Source organism: Euprymna scolopes, chromosome 31 (assembly GCF_053919585.1).
Source record: "Euprymna scolopes isolate OS-2025 chromosome 31, ASM5391958v1, whole genome shotgun sequence".
Classification (NCBI taxonomy): Eukaryota; Metazoa; Mollusca; class Cephalopoda; order Sepiida; family Sepiolidae; genus Euprymna; species Euprymna scolopes.
The window spans coordinates 75,977,751-75,986,330 of record NC_136512.1 but is presented as its reverse complement, the minus strand read 5'-3'; the positions used below and the strand labels follow the sequence as shown (position 1 = coordinate 75,986,330).

Here is an 8,580-nt window from a genome sequence, read left to right as displayed (position 1 = left end):
ATGTCTATTTAGTAGTTTTTCATGGTGCTGATCTCAAATTTAAATATTTTAAGGCCTGGGGAACTTTTGGGGCTAAAATAGGTAGTTAGTCATTTCCTTTTTGCATGGTGCAGAACTCAAATTTACATATGTTAAGTCCTAAAACTGCATCGTTTGTTCATTTTCCTAAAGATTTGGTGTCCTCATTTTTAGTCGCGTGTAAGCGACTCTATAAGTCACTCTGTCGGTCGGTCGATCTGTCTGTCTGTCGGTCGGTCTGTCGGTCGGTCGGTTTGTCGGTCTGTCCGTAACACTTTTTTGTTTAGCCTTTCTGGTTAAGATCAAAGATGTGTGTTAATAGATGCTGTTCTTAGCTTTTTAAAATTTCAAGATCAAAGTGTAGCAACTGTTCCGGCAGACCATATGTGGGGGCAACCCCATATATAAGACTTTGGTCAATGTAGGGGAAACCCTTCATACCAATTGTCACTATCCAGCTCCCCTACTCCCTGGGGATCTGTTCCCCATTTTTCCTTCACTCCTCGCATTAAAAATCGGCCTTATGCCTAATTTGCTTGGTGGGGGGAGCAAATAAATACCAACCCTTCATACCAATTGTCACTATCCAGCTCCCCTACTCCCTGGGGAGCTGGCCCCCATTTCCCCTTCATTCCTCACATTAAAAATCGGCCTTGTGCCTAATTTGCTCGGTGGGGGAGCAAATAAATACCCCCCTTTTCTTGGCCGTTTGGCCAAGATCAAAGTGTAGTATCTGTCCGGCATATACTGCAAGCAAAGACCATATGTGGGGGCAACCCCACATATAAGACCTTGTTCAATGTAGGGGCAACCCTTCATACCAATTGTCACTATCCAGCTTCCCTACTCCTCGGGAGGGTTCTCCCCATTTTCCCTTCACTCCTAACATTCAAAATTGGCCTTGTGCCTAATTTTCTCGGTGGGGGAGCAAATAAATACCCTTTTCTTTGCCTTTTGGCCAAGATCAAAGTGTAGTATCTGTTCTTACTACATTGACCAACATTTTTTGGCGAGTGGCAGTAGTTTTATCCCGCCTAATTGCGGCCGCAAGCTGTCAGCCTGTGGAAGGGGATAATATAGAGACAGCCATTTCAGAAAAATCAGAATGGATTAACGTCGAAGAATTTCTGCAAAAAGCACGCGAATGCACAGAATTTGAAACAGACACGGAGATTATAATTACGCTGCCAAAACTACAAGAATTTCCCAAAAGAATTCTTCCTTTTTTTTGTCATCAAAAGAAAGACAAAAAAAAAGAAAGTATCACGAAAGACGTCCTGCTTCGAAAGGAATACATAAGACTCAGCAAGACAACATTATCAGTCTTTGAGGTACCTGGGTTGTACCATGGTGACTAACATCGCCGCTTTTCTTTTAAAATACGGTAAAATCACAGCAATTGATGTCGATAATTACAATGGAATATGGAGTTTCGAAATATTTCTGAACAAAGTAACATTTAAAATCCTGTACTATATTGAAGTTGTGGAAGAAAAACAGAGGAGACGTCCAACTTGTTTGATTTGTGCGGAGGTTAGTCACCTAATATTTACATGTCCCAAAAGAGATCCTGCTGCACATAAACCCAGGAATCCTGTTCTGCCACATTCAACCCCTAAAGTTAGTTACCCAATCCAAAATAGTGAGGAAACCCCAAATAGCCCCTCTATTCTAAAGCTAAAAATATTATGACTCCGGACGAGTACGAAAACACATTCAATACCACTTGTGAAACACACCCCCAACAAAAAAAGATGAATGGAAATAGTAAACGGTAAAGAAGTGGGCTCCACGAAATTATACGCAAAAATGCTGTCTGAAGAAGAAAACAATAGAAATACGATCCGATAAAGACCCGGAAAGGAGGGGAGCAAAAATATAAATACTTGGTGAAACTGCTGGACGAAGAATGCAAAATAACGAAGAAAAATGAAAAAAAAATAAAACGTACCTCCAACCTCCCCTAGAACTTCCCCTTTAAGAGTGTTCCTCCTCCCATACCTCGAAAAGATAGCTAGCCCTACGTAAGGTCAAAATCCTTTTCAAGACTTACCCCTTCTCTACTCCCCCTTCTCCACCCCCTTCTCTACTCCCTACAATACGCCTCACAATACGTGGCCCCATCTCCAATGAAAACGGATATGCCACCAGCTCCCTCTCGTCCCTCTCCAACTCCTCCAAAACGTCAGCGAATCCTTCACTAGAGTAGGGAGGATCCTAAAAAGCACCCGCCTTCTTCATTTATGATATACGCAATAACTCCTGACACTGAAACTACTATAGAAACCTGACTGCCTTAAAACTATCAGTAAACGAGACGTCAGCAATCTGAAAATTTCTTAAAAGCTCAAAGAACTAGGTCTGTCGTTAGATCTAGGAAAAATACAACTGCAGTGTGTAATGTGATGGAAGAGGCTTATACTGCATTCAAAATAATGCCTCCTCTTGCGTTCTAAAACCATAAAGCCTTCCCTTTGTAGATCTATGAGATTAATGTTCACCTTAGAAATTTGTGGCGTTTCCCCAGATAGTCTCATTACCATTTAAATGGGATAGGGTTCTCTAAGGACTGTCGTCGGTGTCTTAAAATCGATCATGTTAATTTTGGATACCTAACTCTAAGTTACAATAATGGTATGGAGCTTAGCTAGCTTAAATGACCGAAGGTTGAGGGAGGCTTCTCGTAAACTTCCAGTTGCACGTGAATTTTAACGCTTAAGCGTATGTATATATATATATATATATATATATATATATATATATATATATATATACATGTATGTATATTCCTTTAAATTCGTTTTTTGTGTGTATTGATATTCACATTAAACCCCCTATTTTCTATTTATTTAAAAAGAAAATACAATTTTCTTATGTATGGGTTGTGGAATTGCATTCACTATCAAAAGATCTAGCTAATTTGCATATTTTTTAAACATTCATTTTAATTAATTACCTATAAGTTTTTTCGGTGTTCTTATGGGATAATCATCTTTAGTTAACTATTATGTGTAATTATATTCATGCAGATATTCTACATGGGTTATACTTGCATAATATTTACGTAAATATTTTACAGTAAACACAAAATTGTTTCCATGCATATTTATGTATACGTATATATTTTTGCTTAATCTACCTATATATCTATAAAAGTGAGCGTGTGTGTGTGCCTGTGTGTGTCTGTATGTGTATGTGACTTTCTCTACGCAATAACTCTGTCAATTATAGATCTACACACTCGAAATTTGATATACAGGGTAGTGAGATTTGGGAAAATCTTTGTGATCGTTTTTCGGCCAGTAATTTGGCTGTTAAGGAGTCAAAGTTCAACGATTTCACCTTTATGAACTCTAGCAAAGATAGAGCAAATAAATTAATTGTAGTGATTCAATGTATTTCCAAAAAAACACTTTTTGAAATGAAATGTTTGAGTTTTATATCAAAGAATTTTTTATTATTCTAAGTAAAGCAAAGAATACATTAGAAAGTTTATCTCTTTAACCTATAAGGTTTCGATGTCTACCATCTCATCAATGTAGAAGGTAAATACCAAATATTTATAAAGGTATGTACCCTATTTGCTAAAGTCAGTGAGACATGGAAAGTCAAAGTCAAAATGAATGATTAATACTAAGTCATATAGCAAGAGAATTTGAAGAAAGGATCTAAACACTTCAAATTTTATATATAGGTTTCTTGGACATGCATCTAACTTAAAAACTTGGTTTGAGTCCAAAACAATAAGCGGTAATGGGTCATATCAGAGGTCAAATCTGAAAAATTGACCGGTGTTTTCTTGTTTTTTTTTTGGGGGGGGGGGCTCAACATACAACTCCAAACACCCGGGAAACGCCGGGCTGAAATTCTAGTATATATATATATATATATATAAAACAAACCCTCTTCCAATTAGTTGGCTTGCGCATTGGTGCCAGGATGGGAGTTGCTTTTCAGAGGTTCTTAATTGGACATATGAATTATGCCCGATACTTGGCGTCCGGTTTGTTCCAGATCTCCAGCTGGGTAAAAATGGGTCGTAAGGGTTGAAAGCAGTGGCGTCCACAACGTGTCTTTGGTCTTTCAGAAATCTTACGTGTAAGTGCAGGGCGGAGGTGTGCAATTCACACATTTATCCGCTCATTTTTTACTAACTATCATTACTTTCACTCCCACAGACCATGTTGCTCGATTTAGTGCATGCTCTTTTACAGTTCCGTTGGCATGGAAAGCAGCCATTGCGCGGGAGATTTATTACCTTCATCTGTCTGAAGGCGGTCTGGGGATGCCAAGCTTCGATATCCGATGATAGACGTGTTGTTTTACCAACTTAGACCGAATTTGTACACCTTGTGAGGGAAACATTAGCTTCTGGAAGGAAAACACTAAGAAAGCCTTCCTGGCTTAGGAAAGTGTGCGGGAAAAGATAGATGTCACAGCTTGCACCGAGGCGAGCGCTCCTTTTATTGATAGTATCGACGTGCTTTGAACTTCGTGCTATGAGTAAATTAAAGGCTCTGTTACATCCGACTATTGTCCCGTAAGGTACTATATCGAGTTATGGTAAAAGGGGCTCTCATTAAGACGATAGGATTGAGGAGCTCGGTTTTACAGCGGGGGGACATAGGCCGTTTATTTTTTTTAACCCCCTTTTTTAGTGGATAATTCTCATTCCAGACCTTTATTAGGTGACAGATTCGCTTTTTGTCAGTGGTGTAGAATAAGCTCATTAACTTCTAAAGAGATGGTTTCTGCAATAAAATTTCGTTTTTTCTTTGTTTTTCTGGTAACCGCATCTCTTTTTTTGAGAGACAAAACTATGTATCTGCCATAGTTTATAGTGTGTGTGGGGCGGTCTTCATTTACAAACAGTTTTTTGATATTGTATATATTCCATGTCTGCTGTTCACGATTTTCCTCCAGTCCCTCACGTCATGTATATATTGTAATTTCTTATTTTTAAGTAGGTCATAGATAGTTTTTTTCTGTCAAGTAAAAAATATACGTTAGTTACGTCCAGAGTTATCCATCCCTTCTTTTCCGGCCTTGTTATATGTGTTCTTATAATACAGGGTGTTTAAAAAGTCTTGGGAACATAAAGATTTTTAATAACTCAAAAACTATTAGGAGTTAAAAAATGAAATTGGTACCGTTGGAAAGGTTAAAGTTTCAAGTTTTGTGGGGAATCTTCAAACTTGCTCAATATGAGCACCATTCGTCACACGGCAGACATCTAGTCGATAGTCCATTTCCTGCCAAACGCGTTCCAGCATCTTGACGTCAATGGTTCCCACAACTGCCGTTATTCGAGCCTTTAGTTCGTCAATATCTCTTGGAAGAGGCGGCACATAGACTTGTTGCTTGACAAAGCCCCAAAGGAAAAAGTCACACTCAGTACCTCATATGCGAGTACTATGCTTGTTAACTTTGCCATTCAGATAGAAGGTCGCCTCATCGCTAAAAACAAGCCGGTCATCAAAGCCGTTATCTTCCAACTTCTCTTGCATTGCAATGCAAAAGTCACGGCGAAGTGGCTTATCAGTGTCCTTCAACTTTTGGACCAACTTGAGCTTGTAAGGTACCATTTGCAGTCGTTTCCTTAAGACACGCCAGAGAGTTGCTGGAGCAAGCTGAAGTTCCCTGCTGGCTCTTCTCACTGATTTACGGGGGCTCTGCTGAAAGGCTTCCGGACTTGCTCAACTGCATCTTCTGAAGTTGAAGGGCGACCTGTTCGCTTACTTGGGCACAAACACCCATCTTTCACAAATTTAGCATGCCATCTGACAATGGTTTCCTTTCAGGGACTTCTTTTTTAAATTTCCTGCGAAATGCACGCTGAACACATGTCAGTCTTTGCAAATTGGAGGACGCAAAACGCCTTGTCTTGTTTAGAGAACGCCATTACTGCACATGGAAAGATAAGACGAAAATCATTAGTATGACCAAAAACTTGATTAAGCAGGCTTTAAAATGACACCAGTTTCATTTTTCTACCTGGAATAGTTCATGAGATATACGCATTTGTAATGTTCCCAAGACTTTTGAAACACCCTGTAAATTACATGAATAGAAGTTGTAACTTGCATGGTAACATGCCGCGTTGAGCCATTGCGTTCGAGATCGTGTTCGAGATAAAAAAAAAAATAAAATAGCATAGTAGAGTGAGCGCATCTGCTTTGTGGCAAGCTTGGCAAGCTTGGCAATGGCTTTGATGTATTTGTTCCGATTCATGAAGTGTTTAAAAGCATGGCAATAAGTGACTGGGAAGTTTTCTTGCATTGTAGACAAAACGAAGTTTAATATTTGCAGTATATAATGTTACCATCCATTATAGAGTGAAGACCGTTTTTAAAATTTTAGCAATTGCCTTAGATATATATTTATTCGTTTTCTTCAGTATATGTACTGATTTGTGTTCCGTTCAAGAATAACTACAAAAAAGCCCAAAATAGAAGATATGTATGCGACTCGATAAAGAAATATAATCGACATATATATATATATATATATATATATATATATATATATATATATATATATATATATATATATATATATATATATATATATATATATACTAGCAAAAGTGCCCGTCGTTGACTGGGTTAAAGAACAGCCTACAGAAAATGGAATCTGATTTATAAAATTATGATAGGTTATGAAAAGGAAGGGTTGTAAATTTGTGTTGAATTGGGGGCATCAAAACCAAAGCAAAATATGATGAGTAAAAATAAAATAGATAACCCCCATTATTTATAAACATAAAATAGATAAAAATAAAATAGATAAAATAGATAAACCCCATTATTTATAAACATAATTACCAAAGGAGACTTACGCAGATATATATGAAAAGTCTTTATTAAAGTGTGTGCCTATTTCCATTCTATGGAGGCTAAGCGCGAACGCAGACCCCAAAATTTTATTATACCGTCCCTACTTAAATTAAAACATACTTATCAAAGTATTCTTATGTACATCTATATCAAAAACACCTGTAAACGTTATGTTTTTAATTATTAATTTTTTTTTATTTCCATACTTTGTGGACCAGGCGCGAACGCAGACCCCACCATTTTAATGAACCCTCGTTCTGCCAGTCCAAACATACCCATTCATGTGCCACGATACATCTTCTATCATTATATGTCATCAGTTTTTAAAAATAGTCAATCAAATCGGAGCCTATTCGTGACCACACACACACACACACACATTCAGCTTTATATTATAGATATATATATATATACATATATATATACATACACACATATGTATACACTCACATATATATACACACACATATATATACACGCACACATATATATAGACATATATACACACACACATATATTACTATGTTTGTGTTTCTGTATGTATACATATATATATATATATATATATATATATATATATATCACTTTTAGTTCTTTTAGTGCATATGCCCAGAGTCGCAAACACTGAGCAATGCTTCGTGGCTCCAGTTATTGCATTTTTTCTGGATCGTTGTTTTATATAAACCTGTGTAAATAGTTGTTAAATGATCAAAATTAAATAAAGTGGAGAGTTTTCGACATTGTTTTTTTTTTTTGTAAGGTGACCTTTTACATTGCATTTGAAACAGGTCACACTACGAGGAATATTCTGAGCCCTGATGTTGTTGGCGGCAACGACGTCCTGATTTTGTTCCCCGGTCGTCGTCAAAATTCTCGCTCTCGACATTAGCTCCTCCATGGTTAGGGCTTCGATGTTCGGCACCTGTTGGAGAGCAACTGAGATGGCGCCATGGAACCCAATGACGAAAGTCACTTTTGTGGGACTCTCTAAGCCATCTCCTGTGAAGCCGGCCAATCCAACCGACTGCCTGGCGTAAACATCCACACGTTCGCCAGCCCATCTAAATATAGTTATTTTTCTGTATGCTGCAAACGCGTCGTCGGTAAATGCCGCTTTTAATCCGGCCTCAGTATGGTCTATCTTCTTCTGATTGTCTCCTCCATTTCCATGTAGAGGGCCAGTGCATCACCTTCCAGATATAAAAGTAGCAGACTCCCTACATCCACCTGCTGAAGTCTCACTTTTTTCAGCCACGCTACAACGTCTCCCTCGCCAGAGAACGGCTTGATAATATCACTGATTATCTGCACCTTGGCCATTATGTTGTTACATCGGAGGAAGAGGAAGACTCAGACTTCTGAAAGGACAGAGAGTATGATGCAGGACGACGGAGAGGATTTTGAGCCATATAATGCACATACTGAAGAAGCAAAGAGGGACCACCCGTGTTTCCTTTAAGAAAGAGTACCCGACAAAGACGGATACTGCCCCCCCCCCTGTCCTGATTGTGAAACACCGCCTATGGAACAGACTGGTGGCAATAACGGCGGTAATGAGGAAGATTGCAAGGAGGAAGTGCTGCCTCCGGTTCTTCGAAGAAGTACCCAACAAAGACGACTGGCCCTCCTGTCCTGTTTATGATCATGAGATCGGGGGGGGGGTAACAGAATTAGCAATAACCGAAATGAGGGGAAACAGAGAGCTTATCTCGGATACGCTTGTTGT

The 8,580-nt window shown here is 38.5% G+C and overlaps 1 pseudogene; it reads left to right on the top strand.

Moving 5' to 3' along the window:
• Positions 1-955: 955 nt before the first annotated feature.
• Positions 956-1,112, top strand: LOC145255951 (U2 spliceosomal RNA; annotated as a pseudogene).
• The last annotated feature ends 7,468 nt before the right edge of the window (positions 1,113-8,580 follow it).